At 44.2% G+C, this 16,450-nt stretch overlaps 1 protein-coding gene across 4 annotated transcripts in view; it reads right to left on the minus strand.

The window, feature by feature from the left end:
* pde4d (phosphodiesterase 4D, cAMP-specific) overlaps window positions 1-16,450 on the minus strand; it is a 1,272,582-nt gene that overhangs the window by 1,141,991 nt on the left and 114,141 nt on the right. The window contains exon 1 of one of the 4 annotated variants that reach the window (XM_069924454.1): window positions 3,366-3,438. The exons of the other annotated variants lie outside the window; for them this stretch is intronic. The gene's annotated coding sequence lies outside the window, so the exon portion shown is untranslated. Of the gene's footprint in view, window positions 1-3,365; window positions 3,439-16,450 lie in introns of those variants that run through there. 4 annotated transcript variants of the gene reach the window in all.

A 16,450-nucleotide genomic window follows, 5' to 3' on the forward strand; every position in this document is an offset into this window, starting at 1 on the left:
ATTCACAATTTTAAATCAGGACCAAAGAATACTCTTCACTTTCCTGGATGCATGCATCACACTGAATAGGCCTTACACCCCATTTAAGGACAAGGTAGTCCATTTGATTGACGACCCACCCACCTTCCCTCCAAGACAGCAGCACATAGTGGTTGTAGTGTTAATTTTAAACAATTCATCTGCAGCAAGCAAGAATTTTGGTTCATTTCTATATTGTATATGACAATAAACTTACCATTTATCATGTGTGCAAGATCTACAAAATGTGCTAGAGTTACTCACCTGGGCTACATCCTAAACCCATGACCTTTGCAATCACCAACAAGAAGGTCAGCAGGCATAAACGACACTGCAACACACAGACTCCCCTTCAAGTTGTATGCCATCCTGATTTGTGTTTTTATTCCCATTTAATCCAAGTCCTGAATATCCTTGCCCAACCATAATGTGAAACTACCTTCACCAGAATAACCTTACCACCAGTGCAATCAGATTAGAAAATAGCCAACACTGGATCTGTTCTGAGCGAGCTTATTAATATGCCATTAGCTCTGCTAATAATTTTATTGATGGATAAATGTTTATAACCAAACACAACTATCATTATGGCAAATGGGACATATTAGCAAGGGCCAGCTGCAGGTGCTGTAAGGACACTTGCAAATGAGTACAATGCATCTTTCCTTCAAGTTTATGGCTCAGGCTTCCTAAGCATTGGTGCAGGTGACAGAAATAAATAGTGAACATCAAATGGGTCCGCAATTTATCAATACACTAGCTCTTTTCCATTGAATAATAACATCTGAATTCTCCAAATTTTTGTGGATCACTGAACGCATGAACTCAATATGACAAATTATTGGAAAAACTCCCATAGCATTAGTGCTTTATTTTGCTCACATCATCTCAATCTGTGGGCAAGGCTGTTTCTTCAAAACCAAGATCATCACCTTATGATACTTATGGATCACTCCAGAGAGAAATAGAACAAAGAACAAGGGTGGCATGGTTGGTGTAGCTTCGCACAACACCATTACAGTGCCAGTGATCAGGACCCGGCCTGGGTTCAAATCCTGCACTGTCTGTAAGGAGTTTGTCTGTTCTCTCTGTGTTTGCGTGGGTTTTCTCCAGTTTCCTCCCACCCTTCAAAATCTTACCAGGATGTAGGTTAATGGGTGTAAATTGGGCAGCATCTCACAAGGCCAAAATGGCCTGTAACAATGCTGTATGTCTAAAAAAGTTTTAAAAAAAGGAATTTTAGGAAGGATATCAATAAGGTAGAGAGGGCACAGAGAAGATTTACTAAAATATTGCCTGGATTGCAGTATCTAGAAATAGGAGAAAGATTGAATAGACTGGGTCTTTATTCATTGGAGTGTAGAAGGTTGAGGGGGGATTTGATAGAGGTATTTAAAATTATGAGGGGAATAGATAGAGTAGATGTGAATAAGCTCTTCCCCTTGAGGGTAAGAGAAATTGGAATGACGGGTCATAAGTTAAGGGTTAGGGGACAAAACTTTAGAAGTAACATAAGAGGAAGCTTCTTCACTCAGGGAGTGTTGGTTGAGTGGAATGATCTTCTGGAAGAGGTGGCTGCAGCAGGGTAAATTTTGTCATTTAAGAGAAGGTTGGATGAGTACATGGATGTGAGGGGGTTGGAGGGTTATGGGCAGGGAGCAGGTAGGTGGGACTAGTGGAGTTCACTTAAATCGGTGTGGACTAGAGGGGCCGAGATGGCCTGTTTCCAAACTGTAATTGTTATATGGTCACTAGCAATTATTTGTTTAAAAACAGAACATGTTGGATTTGCTCAGTAGGTCAGGACTCATCTGTAGGAAGAGAAAGAGAGTTAATGTTTCAGTTCAAGTGCCTCATCAAGCCTGGAAAGGATGTTAAGATGCAAGGAAGCTGGGGGAAGAAGAATGTCTCTGATAGGGTAAAATCAGAGTGATGATGGGTATAAGCTGCAAAAATAAGGTTCTTCGGTCAATAAGTGGATCAGAGGAGTTAAACAAAGAAAATAGACCAATAATGTGTGAGATGTAGATCAAGAAGACATGCCCAGCAGGTTAGGGTGGACACATCCCCAACTCTGAGGGGAAGAAAATCAAAAATTAGTAATAAACAATATTGCAAATAAGTGACTGTTTCAGACCAAGAAATTATATCCGCTGAAGTTGTAGAATTAAATATTGTGTCCAGAAGGCTGCGACATTGGCACACAGAAGATGAAGCACAGTTCCTCAATCTTGTGATGGGCTATTTTGTTACAGGACCGAAGATCACAGCTGGACATAACTGCCTCCTATCTACTGCCAAATAGCCATGACAGCCACGAGGCCTAGTGACTCAGCAGCACCTGTAGGTCCACTGAGAAGCCCTGGCCTACTCAACATAGCTACGTCATGAGAGTGTTAGCACTTCAGATGTCATGACGCCAGGTCACATGTTGTGTGTCTATATCAAGCCTGACAACATTGTAATAAACGCTTCTTTCTTCTCTGGCTGACAACTTCAGGTGTGGTCTCGTTAGTTCAACGTGATGGCATATGAGCGCAAACATCAACTGCCACATTGGATCACGTTGGTGACCCCAACGTGGCAGATGTTCGTGCTCATACAGGTGCTGCTGAGTCACTAGGCCTCGTGGCTGTAGTGGCTAGTTGCCAGTAGATAGGAGGCTGTTGTGTCTAGCTATAACAAGACAGGAGCCTGTTAGTGCTGATTCTGCCCATTCCCTCCAAGCGTACCGCTACAATAGGCAATATTGTAAAGTTAAGTCTTCTTCCTTGGCTTGGCTTCGCGGACGAAGATTTATGGAGGGGGTAAAAAGTCCACGTCAGCTGCAGGGATGTAATCCAATCTGATAACAATGCTGTAATTTTAACTTGCTCTTTTGCATTCATGAAATTCATACTGATGCCCCCTACACCTGGTAAAGTCAAGAAGAACAGATTCCTCTAGTTTGGACGATTGTTTTAAGACATTTCTTTCTATTCTTTTTAGATTTCTTATTTTATTTTTCTCCTTTTACCTATGGGGGGGAGGGTAGATTAGATTAGACTTGGCTTTTAAATGCTATCTCCTAAGAAAGGGAAGAGTCAGAGATTGATTATGTGAGGGTGAGGGCATGGTGTAAATTGGCAGTAAAAAAAATGAAATTGTCAAATATCATTGCAGAAACACCACCAATGTATCATCAATACACCAAAGTGTTTTGGCATGTCAAACTCAAACTCTGCTGCTTGCACATGATGACATCCCTCCATCTTCTTCATATTCATGTGTCTATCTTGAAACTTCTTAAACGATACTTTGGTATTTGCTTCCACCACTACATGAGACAATCCATTCCAGGGACTTACCACTTTCCTGGTACAGCTTCCTTAAACTTGTTCTTAGATTGAACAGCTTGTCCTTCAACTTCACACCCTCTCCCAATCAAGGGTGTAGCTTTGGTTGTGGTGCACGTCAAAAGAATCAAAGGCCTGTTGATCCAAACCAAGGCTTTTATTAACTAGAAGACTGGAGCGTATCACATGTAGGTCGACCAGTCCAGAATGATCTGGGTCTGGCTAGGAGCAACCCTTTAAGACCTGCCAGTAGGCGTGGTTATGCTCTCAGCCAATCATAACCATCCTATACCACAATATATACATATACTCATTGGTGATAAAATCCGTACTATCACATTCACCCCTTCTTTGAGAACTGACCCCGGGATGAATAGAGGGCTGTAAAAAAATAGAGGGAATTGGTTAGGGGCTGTAACGGTCAGGGGGCCTGATCATCTGGCATGACCGCCATGGTGCTGGAATTGGGGTCACTGGAGTAGTGTCACTGGCGGGTTCATTGGGTGTACCCACCACTTCGGTCAATTCCCCAATGGTGTTGTCGACAGGCTGACCTGAGTTGGTGGGGTGATGCTGAACCCTCTGTTCGAGCAAGTGACCTAGGGGAGAAGGAGTTGGAAGAGGTTGGGAGCACTGCTGGGTCCAATCTGACTTGGGCTAGGTCCCTTACTGAGACTGTGTCCTCCCGCCCATCCAGGTACTCAATGTATGGATAATGCAGGTTCACATGGAGCAGCATCACTCGCTCAACCAAAGGGTCATTCTTTGAGTACCAGACGTGGCGTCGTAAGAGGACTGGGAACCATCCACACCGGTATGGTTGTCCCCAATTCAGATTTCCTCGGGAAAGAGAACATCCTTTCATGGGGGGTGGCATTGGTCGCCGTGCATAGGAAGGAGCGGATGGAGTGTAGGGCACTAGTGAGCACATCCTGCCAGCGAGCAGTGGGGAGGCCTATGGACCGGAGGGCAAGCGTAACCACTTTCCAGACATTGGCATTCTCTCTTATGACCTTTCCATTACCACGTGGGTTATAACTGGTGGTCCTGCTCAAAGCAATACCAAGCTCCAGAAGGTACTGCCACAGCTTGGCACTCATAAACGAGGACCCCCGGTCACTGTGAATATAACTGGGGTACCTGAAGATGGCGAAGATCCTGTGCAGGGCCTCTATGACTGAGGAGACAGACATGTCTGAGCAGGGTACAGCAAACGGGAAGCGAGAATACTCGTCGATCACCGTAAAGAATGTAGCTGTTAAAGTTGGTCGACGGTAGGGGCCCCTTGAAATCCACACTTAGATGTTCAAAGGGTTGGGTGGTTTTGATGACGTGGGTGTTCTCCGGACGGAAGAAGTGGGACTTGCACTCAGCACAAGGGTCATGGAGCGAATCTCCTCGACCGTGTAGGGCAGGTTGCGAGCCTTAACAAAGTGTGCGAACCTAGTGACCCCTGGATGACAGAGCTCCTCGTGGAGTCTCTGCAGCCTGTCCAGTTGTATGTTGATGCAAGTCTGCCAGGAGAGTGCATCTGGCAGGTCATTAAGTTTACCAGGCCAGTATAGTATGTCATAACTGAAGGTGGAGAGTTTGATTCTCCACCTAGCAATCTTGATCTTACCTCGCTGGGTATTGCTAAACATGAACGAGACTGCGTGTTGGTCAGTCAGCAGTGTAAAGTGCCTGCCAGTGAGGTAATGTTCCAACGACGTAGTGCTTTGACTATGGCCTGCGCCTCCTTCTCGACAGAGGAGTTTCGGCTCTCAGGGCCCTGGAGAAGGCTGCTACCAGCCAGCCGGCCTGGTTCAAAGTGGTCGCCAGTGCAAAATCGGATGCATCACTCTCTACTTGGAACAGAATGGACTCGTCGATGGCGTGCAGCATTGCAGTGGCGATTTCAGATTTGAAGCGGTCGAAGGCCACTCTGGCTTCAGTTGACAGGGGGAAGGAGGTGGTCTTGATCAGTGGCCGTGCCTTGTCGGCATAGTGTGGAACCCATTGGGCATAGTATGAAATGAAACCCAGGCAGCGTCTGAGTGCCTTTTGGGTGTGGGGTGGGGGGGGCAAGTCCATGAAGGGACGCATACGGTCAGGGTCTGGCACTACCACCCCGTTCTCAACCACAAAACCTAGAATTGCGAGCCGAGTGGTCCAAAAGATACACTTGTTAAAATTGTAGATTAAGTTCAGCCAAATCGCAGTCTGAAAAAATTGAGGTTGGCATCATGGTCCTGCGTGTCATGGCCGCAGATGTTGACATTGTCCAGATACGGGAAAGTAGCTGTTAGCCCATTCTGGTCTACCATCCAGTCCATTTCCCGTTGGAAAACCGCGACACCATTCATGACCCAAAGGGTACCCTGAGGAATTTAGACAGCCATCCATTCTCTTTGAAAGCCGTGAAAAGTCAATCTTCTCGGCGGATCAGGAGCTGGTGATAGGCCGAATGCAAGTCAATAGTGGAGAACACATGGTATTGGGTGATCTGATTCACCACATCCGTGATCAGTGGGAGGGGGTACGCATCCAGAAAGCTGAAGCGGTTGACTGTCTGGCTGTAGTCAACCACCATCTGCGGCTTCTCCCCATTTTTAACCACCACCACCTGGGCCCTCCAGGGACTTGAGCTGGGTTCAATAAAGCCCTTGTCCAGCAGTCTGCACACCTTGCTTCAGATGAATTTCCTGTCTTCATAACTATATTGCTGGCTTATGGTGGCCAGTGGTTTCCATCCAGGGGTGAGGTTTGCGAAGAGTGCTGGAGGAGCAACCTGGAGGGTGGAGAGGCTACAAGTGGGGCACTGGGGCGGGTGGCTTGGGCTGTCATTGGCAGGAGGTCTCTGGGGTGGAGTGGTTACAGACAGAGAGTGGGGCATGGGGCCCCCCATAGTGCAGGGAAACAGTTCGGAACTGGCACTGAAAATCCAGTCCCAGCAATGCGGGAGCGCACAGTTGGGGGAGGACTAATAGTTTAAAATCGGTAAATGTGATGCCCTGGACTTTCAGGGTCACCACACAATACCCCTTTACCCCAGCTGAGTGTGACCTGGTTGCCAATAAAATCCTCTGGTCGGTGGGGAGAATGACCAGTCGGCAGCGGTGGGCCAGGTCTGGATGGATAAAACTCTCAGTTGACCCAGAGTCAAATAAGCAATTGGTATGGTGTCCATGGACTTTAATCAGTTCCATTGCTTTTGTAAGGGGATGGGGGCAGTCTTGGTCCAGGGTCACTGATGCAGAGACCTATGCTGGGAACAGTGGAGTCTCATGTGATGATGTCACGCAGCGTCAGGCCTGAAGTGCACTACATGTGCGTGGTGACATCACAGAGGAAGTCAGGCTGAAGCAGTCAGCATTGAGGAGCAGGGGTTGCTGCCTGCAGCCTGCTTGGGGTGTCGGCCAGCCAATGCTAAGTGCTGGGGGTCACTGCTGGCATTCAGGCAGGAAGTCGTTGGCTGTAGCGGCGGTGGGTATCGGGTCAGTAGTGTCAGGTCCCTGGTCAGCAGTGGTGGTGGCGGCGGGTACCAGGTCAGCAGCGGTGGTGGTGATGGTAGCGATGGTAGCGGCGGCTGTGGCAGCAGTAGTGGCAGCCACCTGGTCAGCAGCGTCGGTGGCAGTGGGTCCCTGGATAGCAGCAGCAGCAGGTTCCTGGTCGGCAGCATCGGTAGCGGCGATGGCGGTGGCTGCAGCGGGTACCTTTTCGGCAGTGGTGATGGAGGCAGTCGTTGAAGTCGGGGCTTGGGCCTGGATAGTCGTTGCTCCATGTGGGAGGTCCAAGCAGGCCAACATCATCGGGGCGAGGGTGGGCTGTACCTTCCATGCTCAGCACCTGCCCCGTGACGTCAGGCACTGCCGTGCGGTGGAGCCCTCGCTCTCATTGGACAAGAGCTCTGAAGAAGAGATGTTTGAATGGGAGGGTGACTGTTGGGCCTCACATGAGGTGCTGTGTTTGACGGTGGCCATTTTGGAGTGACAGACTACAGCAAAGTGGCCATTTTTAAGGCACTTCTGGCACCTGGCTTTCCTTGCTGGACACTGGGACCTGCTGTGCTTATCCCTCCCACAGAAATAGCACTTCGGGGTCGCATCAGGCAGTGTAGCGGAGGCCGACAGGCTTTCGGTGGGCCATGGGGTAGTAGGGTTGAGGGAGGGCATCCTACTCACTTCATAGCATGGGGTCCAGCCCTGAGAGTAAGTGTCCATAATTAAGACCGCATCCTCCATTGTCTCTGCGATCTGGATCTCGTCCTCTAGGTTTTCTCCCCCGTGCTCTAGCAAGCACTGCCTCACCTCATTCGATCAGATCCCAGCCACATAAGCATCCCGAATGAGATCATCGGTGGTCTCAGCAGCAGTTATGTCTGAGCAGGCACAGGCTCGGTCCAGTGCCCTTAGTGCTTGGCTATAAGCTCTACAGGACCAGGCATAGACCCTGTTTACTGGTCGCTCGTAGAGTCCTTTCAACACCTTCATGGGTGCGACATAAGTGACTGCGTCCTGGATGCTCTCATAGACTCGGGGACACCATAGATATCAATACTAGTAGTCGATAGTCATCCTCCTCCACGGCAGGGTCAGAGAGTTGTAGGTAAGCTTTGAAACACCTCACCCAGTGCTTAACGTCATTCGAGGCTGTAGCCGACTGCGGGTCAAGGTTGAGGCATACTGGTTGCATCCCTTGAAAACTTTCTAGTTAATAAAATTGTAGTGCACATCAAAAGAATCAAATGCTTGTTGATCCAAACCAAGGCTTTTATTAACTAGAAGAGTGGAGTGTATCACATGTAGGTCGACCAGTCCAGAATGATCTGGGTCTAGCTAGGAGCAACCCTTTAAGATCTGCCAGTAGGTGTGGCTATGCTCTCAGCCAGTCACAGTCATCCTACACTACAATCTATACATATACACATTGGTGATAGAATCCATACTACCACAATGGGCACTTGCATAGATCCACAGAGCTCCTGGCTTTTTGTGGGAAGAATGAAACAGCCTTTGCTTCAGTCATGCATGGTCCGACTCTCTCATGGTCTCCATGGTCACCCAGATCTTACCCACCAGTGACATCATTTTCCCCACCCTATCTGCATCTTATCAAGCTTCTTTTCCTCTTATCGCTCCTGAAGAAAAGCCTTTCCTCTGCTTTCATCTTTGATGCAGTCAGATCTGCTGAGTGCTTCCAGCATTTTGTTTCAAATTTCCAGCACCTAGTTTCTTTGATTAGCAATTACTCGCACTCAAAAGCAGCATTTCAATTGCTTTCAAGGACATCAAGCGTAGTCGCTGACATAAGCAAAAGGAGCACCTCATATTGAAGACAGTGATTCTCAACTAAAATGCTGTTTCTTTGACAATATTGTATCAGAATCATATTGCATGGTAAACTCAACTTTTAGAGGTACACTTCCACACTACTTTGCTTCCCTTATTAAAAGGACTTAGACAAACTATCACTTATTTATACATACTGTATAGTACAATTGGTTAATAATTTACATCAGGGTACAGTTAAATTAAGCAAATTATGAATTCATCATTCTCCTGGTCTCCTCAGTTAGTACAAGTCAGATAACATTTTGAACTATCCATCTGATGCATTATTTTTTCCTCATGTAGATTTCTTGCATGTCTTGTCTGACATCCAGTTCAGCAATTGTGTTTCAGCTTAATTATCTCCATGATAATTAACATTTTCTGGAGCACAATCTTTTTGGTGTCATTGCTACTCATGCAAAACTTAACAGAACCTCATTTCCACCAGTAACTACTATTGTAATAAGTTCATTTTTACTTGGTACATTTCTAAGTCCCAAAAACTCCATTACAACAACATCTGCCCAGTTACTTCTTAAAGTTCACATTTGTGTCTCTATTTTCTGCACAGCTTAACACCCTGACTTAGTGTAGACACCAGACCTGCCTTCTTTCTTACTGTCAGCCTTTGTAGTCACTTAGACAACTCCTGGGACTTGGTTTCTGAATCATCTCCAAAGATTTCAGCTCTGACACAGATACTTTCTGTCTTTCTTCTCTCACTTTACTGATACTGTATTGGACTTACATTAACAAATCCATGCTTAATAATAACATCCTTCAGAAGATATTTAAAGCTTTAGAATGACTGCACATTACAAAACAATTTGTTCTTGATGCATCCAATTAAATCTGATTCAGTTCTCCCCAGAATACACTTACTTTCATCTTTGCAGTCTATATTATTGTCTTTACTAGATCTTGTCTGTGTCACTTCACTACAGCACTCCATGATGAGCCTATGCTTCTCAACTTGTTTGTGGACCCATGTAGCAACACTTGTCTTCAAATGTCTGTGAATGGACTCTTTCATGTTGTTCAAACAAAATACCAACTCCTCATTTGAACTGTCAACCTTTGACCCAGTGGTTCTCCACCTTTTTATTTCCACTCACACACCACTTGAAGTACTCCCTACGCCATCGATGCTCTGTGATTAGTAATGGATTTCTTAAGGTGGTATGTAGTGAGAAGTGAAGGTTGAGAATCACTGCTCTAGTCCCAATTGTTACTGAAAGATTTTGCTTGAGAAAAATTTCCTTTGGAGTTATGAAACCATGCACATAACGAGTCAATAAGATACGATTAACGCAGTAGTTTTTAAACCTTTCCGTTCCACCCATAAACCTTCGTAAGCAATCCCTTACTAATCACAGAGCACCTATGGCATAGGAATTACTTAAAGTGGTATGCGAGTGGAAAGGGTTGAGAACCACTGCTTTAACCAATCTGACTGGCCTGATTATTCTGAAAATCCTGTCACTCTTTAAATAATGATATTAATTCAAATTAATCATAATGGACTTTCTTTCACTGGCTCTATACTCAGCACATCTTTTCCTCTGGGACCTCTCAGTCTCATCTAATTTTCTAACTAGGTTGTCACTTTGTTTGCAGGTCTGTTTCTCAACCTAAAGCATGCCTCTATAATTGAATCCTTATGTGCTAAAGTTTTCCTCCTATCATAACCCATCATGTTGAAGAGCAGCACAGAGATGTGTCTTCATCTTGCTAAACAATAGCAAATAAGCCACGATAATAACCAATGGATTTACAATAGAGCCAGTCACAATAAAGATCAGTGTCAAAAAATCTGTATAATATCCCAAACGTTTCTCAAACTTCCTCATTGCACTATTGCAACTATTTTCCAATAAACTTCTGTGAGAGTGGAAATAATCTCCAATATAGATAGAAAACTTCAACCTATTCTGACTACAATCTAGAACCAAGATTGTCCCAACCTGAATAATTGATCTTCAGTCCCCAGACAATGATTGTGTTTGCACAGACTTGGAAACCAATCACCAGACCCTCATTAACACCCGTTCTCATAGAGGCCAACATAGAGCCCTGCCAGCTTTCAGAAAAGGTAGGCGTTGATAGAAAGATATCCCCAATAATCATGTCTGCAAAATCCTCCAAATTAACTGAAGGATAAGCAAACCAAGTCCAACATCAACAGGTTATACTCAAGTGGTTTTTTGAGATTATCTATGAAGAATGGAACATCAACCTCACTGGCTGGTATCACAGTCAAATCATGACTTGAGTGCAATTCTAGAATCCAAAGTCTACCTTTTCATGAAGACTGAATGTCTGAAATCTGGAGATGTTACATTTACTTTCACTGGCGTTTTACCATAAGCCTTGATTCTACGTCTCACAACACTATTATTCATATTCTCAGTACATAATACAAACAAGTTGCCACCAAATCATTTTTCCATCTCATCCCAGGTAAGTTTCAAGTTTAACTCGGAGTTATTTTTCAGCGAGAGCTTCACAATCCACACCAGCAAATTCCAATTTCAATGGTACTTGAGCATCACTGCCTGCAATAAGTCTCCTTCCCGCTTAGTCCCACCCCCACCTGTAGAGAGAGCTGCATTAATTTGTTACCCCCTTATATCAGGGTGTATATTCTGTCACTGTCCCATGTACTGGCAGAGTACTTACTGAATAATTGTTTTATATTGTTACTTTCTTTTTCCAGTCTCTGACAGCTGAAGATGACCTGACATCCCCCAAGAGCTTCTGCCCATTGGTTTGCTTACATTTGGCCATTCCACCAGACAGGGTGTAGCTTCTTGGTTCTCCTCACTGTTTGATATTACATTCCTTTCAAAAACATAGTTCCTCAGTCTGAGCAACTTGATCCAATTTTCTCTCACTGTTGTTTCTAGCCCAGGGCTATGACAGAAACTTGACTTGATGTCTCTGCTGGAGACCCAATGTTTCATCTCTGCCATATCTCAGAGGGTGCCTCACTGGGCATTGCTATCATCTTCTACCCTCAACTAAGATTCCTTGAAATATTCTGATACTTACCTTGGGTTGGCCTACAGCAGACTGACTTGTTACATTTATAATTGCTTCCTCAACTCGTAGGGTGGACTTAAATGATCTATCCTTGTTAATCGGCCCAGTTATGCAATAGGTACTACTAATATTCCATTATGACTTACTCATTGTAAAGTTTAGAAAATAGAACATTGCCCCTGATGTGCCAATCTATATAACCCTACTCAGAAAGCTAAATGTTCCCTACCTCACAACACTCTAGTTTTCTTCCATCCATGAACCTAAGAGACTCTTAAATATCCCATTTGCACCAGACTCCACCCCCATCACCAGCGATGTATTCCAGACACCCACTACTGTGTAAAAAGACTTACTGCTGACTTCTCCCTTAAACTTTCCTGCGCTCACTTTGTACAGATGTTGTCAGGTGTTTGTAACTCTCGCCCCGGGAAACAAGTGCAGGCTGTTCATCTTATCTATGCCCCTTATAATCTTATTGCCTCTATTAAGTCATCTCTTATCCTTTTTTGCTCCAAAGAGATAAAATCTTTTATCTCTTAAGACACAATCTCCAATCCAGGCAACTTCCTGGTAAATCTCCTCTGCACCCTCTCCAAAGCTTCCACATCTTTCCAATAATGAGGTGACCAGAAATGGACACAATATTCCAAATGTGGCCTCACTAGACATTTAAAGAACTGCATCATGACCTTTCAACTCTCAAACTCAATCCCCTGATAAATGAAGCATGGAAACCTTGAAAGATATATACATTTGAACCCCAAGGTCACTCTAGTCTTGCACATCATTAAGAATCCTGCCAGTAACCATGTACTCTGTTTTAAAGTTTAACCTTCCAAAATTCATCATTCTCACTTACCTGGATTGAACTTGATCTCCCACTTTTCCATCCAACTCTGAATCTTGTTGATATCCTGTCGTAACCTATTACAACCTTCTACATTATCCATAACATCTCCAACCTTTGTGCCTATTTCTTCATCCAGGTTATTAATAAAAATCACAAAGAGCAAGGGTGCCAGAACAGATCCATGCAGAACTCCACTAGTCACTGACTTCTAGACAGAACCAATTTTGAACTACACATCCAAGGTTCCATAGATTCCATTCCTTATTACTTTTTGAACATGTCTTCCATGGGGAACCTTGTCAAAAGCCTTAATAAAATCCTGGTACACGACAGCTACCACCCTATCTCCACTAATTATGATTTGATTGGGATTACAGAAACATGGCTGCAAGGTGGGCAAGCCTGGGAACTTAACATCCCGGGGTATACGATATTTAGGAGGGATCGGCAAGAAAGAAAAGGGGGTGGGGTAGTATTGATGGTGAGAGAAGGGAGCGACACGATTGACCGAAAGGATATCAACTCGGAAGATGCGGAATCTATATGGGTAGAACTGAGGAATAGCAAGGGGCGGAAAACGTTAGTGGGGGTGGTATATAGGCCTCCAAATAGTACTGTAGAGGTGAGGGAAGGCATTAAAAGAGAAATTAGAAAAGCGTGCAATAAGGGAACAGCTGTCATCATGGGAGACTTTAATTTGCATATAGATTGGAATAGCCAAATTAGTAAAAATACTAAGGAGGAGGAATTCCTTGAATGTTTACGGGACGGTTATCTAGACCAATATGTCGAGGAACCAACTCGGGAGCAGGCCATTTTAGATTGGGTATTATGCAATGATAAGGGGCTAATCAACAATCTTGTTGAACGAGGCCCTTTGGGTAGGAGCGATCACAATATGATCGAATTCTCACTCGACATGGAGAGTGATGAAATTAAAACCGAGACTAAGGTCCTGAATTAAAATAAAGGGAATTATGATGGTATGAGACGGGAGTTAAGTAAGATTGATTGGGTGGTGTTCATGGGGGAGTTGACTGTGGATAGACAATGGAAAGCATTCACAGATCTAATGGAGAAATTGCAAAAATCATTTATACTGGTTTGGCATAAAAATAAACCAAAAAAGGTGACTCAACTGTGGATATCAAGGGAAATTAGAGACAGCATTAGGTCCAAAGAGAGAGCATATCAATTGGCCAAAATAAATATCACAACCGAAGACTGGGAGCAGTTCAAGATGCACCAAAGGAGGACAAAGGGATTAATCAAGAGAGCAAAAATAAATTACGAAAATAAGCTTGCAGCAAATATAAAAACTGACTGCAAAGCTTTTATAAATATGTCAAGAGGAAAAGATTGGTGAAATCCAGAGTCGGAATCAGGGGAATATATAATGGGGAATAAGGAAATGGCAGACCAATTAAATTCTTACTTTAGTTCTGTTTTTACAAGAGAGGATACAAATAACCTCCCAAGGATGTTGGGAAACATAGAGATTAATGCAAGGGAGGAACTGAAAGAAATCAGTATTTCTAAGGACATGGTCTTGGGGAAATTTATGGGATTGAAGGCAGATAAATCCCAAGGGCCTGATAATCTACATCCTAGAGTACTTAAGGAAGTGGCCATTCAGATAGCAGATGCTTTAAGAATTATTTTCCAGAACTCGATAGATTCAGGATCAGTACCCATGGATTGGAGGGTAGCTAATGTTACCCCACTATTTAAAAAGGGGGGTAGAGAAAAAGCGGGGAATTATAGGCCGGTGAGCCTTACATCAGTAGTGGGCAAAATGATGGAATCCATTATTAAGGATGTAATAGCGGAGCATATGACTAGCAGAAAAGGGATCGGACGGAGTCAACATGGATTTACGAAAGGTAAATCGTACTTGACAAATCTATTGGAATTCTTTGAGATGGTGACAGGTAAAATAGATGGGGGAGAGCCAGTGGATGTGGTGTACCTGGACTTCCAAAAGGCCTTCGAAAAGGTCCCGCATAAACGACTGGCTTACAAAATCAAGGCTCATGGGATTGGGGGAAAAGTATTGATGTGGATTGAGAACTGGCTGGCAGGTAGAAGACAGAGAGTTGGGATAAATGGCTCGTTTTCTGAGTGGCAGGCGGTGACCAGTGGGGTACCACAGGGATCTGTACTGGGACCCCAGCTGTTCACAATTTACATTAATGATCTGGATGAGGGGATTGGATGTAATATCTCCAAATTTGCAGATGACACTAAGCTAGGAGGGGTTGTGTGCACGGAAGAGGGGGTCAGGAAGCTCCAGTGTGATTTGGATAAATTGGGGGACTGGGCAGATACATGGCAAATGCACTACAATGTGGATAAATATCCACTTTGGTAATACAAACCGGAGGGCAGATTACTATTTGAATGGCAATAGATTAAGAGATGGGGAAGTGCAGAGAGACCTCGGGGTACTTGTACACCAGTCTCTGAAGGCGAGCATGCAGGTACAGCAGGCGGTTAAAAAGGCAAATGGTATGTTGGCCTTCATATCAAGAGGGTTTGAGTATAGGAACAAGGATACCTTATTGCAGCTGTACAGGGCATTGGTGAGACCACACCTGGAGTATTGTGTGCAGTTTTGGTCACCTTATCTCAGGAAGGATGTTCTTGCAATGGAGGGAGTGCAGAGGCGATTCACCAGGCTGATACCTGGAATGGCAGGAATGACTTATGAGGAAAGATTGCGCAAATTGGGATTGTACTCACTGGAGTTTAGAAGATTGAGAGAGGATCTCATAGAGACATATAAAATTCTGGCAGGACTGGACAGAATGAATGCAGATGGGATGTTTCCAATGATGGGAAAATCCAGAACCCGGGGCCATGGTTTGAGGATAATAGGCAAACCATTTAGGACCAAGATGAGGAGGAATTTCTTTACCCAGAGGGTGGTGAATCTGTGGAATTCATTGCCACAGAGAGCAGTAGAGGCAGGTTCATTGAATATATTTAAGAGGGAATTAGATATATTTCTTTAGTATAAGGAAATTAGGGGTTACGGAGAGAAGGTGGGGACAGGGCACTGAACTTTAAGATCAGCCATGATCTCGTTGAATGGCGGAGCAGGCTCGAAGGGTCGAATGACCTACTCCTGCTCCTATCTTCTATGTTTCTATGTTTTGTTACCTCCTCAAAATTAGGCTCATGAGACATGCTGACTATTCCTGAGAAAAATATACTTCATAAATATGTTCATAAAACCTGTCCATAAGAATCCTCTCCAATAGTTTGCCCCTACCGATGTAAGACTCACTGGTCTATAATTCCCAGGATTCCTATTACCTTTTTTTCAAAAAAAGGATAACATTTACCATTTTCTGGAACCTCCTCTGTATCCGTGGAGGACTTGAATATCATTGCTAATGCCCCAGTAATATCATCCCTCACTTCCTATAATAACCTGAGGAAAATCAATCCTAATATTTTTTAAGAAGATACAGCACTTCCTCTTTTTAACCTCAGCATGCTCCAGCACATATGTTTGTTCTATTCTGATCTCACCTTTACCAAGTTCCCTTTCTATGGTGAGCACTGAAGCAAAGTATTTATTTAGAACCACCACTACCTCGTCCACCCCCAGGCACATGTTGCCTCCTTTATCCTTAAGCAGCCCTACCTTATTCTTATCATCCTTCTATTCTTCACATATACATAGAATGCCTTAAGGTTTTTCTTAATCCTACTTGCCAAGGCCTTTTCATGCCACCTTCTAGCTCTCCAAAAGTTTCTTCCAGGTTACCATATAATTTTCATGAACCCTTCCTTTCTTTTTCTTCCTTCTTCCTCTTAACTAGCTGCCTCACCAGTTTGTCAACCTCAGTTCTTTTGTCCTACCATATTTTCCCTGTCTCATT

Source organism: Narcine bancroftii, chromosome 3 (genome assembly GCF_036971445.1).
Source record: "Narcine bancroftii isolate sNarBan1 chromosome 3, sNarBan1.hap1, whole genome shotgun sequence".
Lineage (NCBI taxonomy): Eukaryota > Metazoa > Chordata > Chondrichthyes > Torpediniformes > Narcinidae > Narcine > Narcine bancroftii.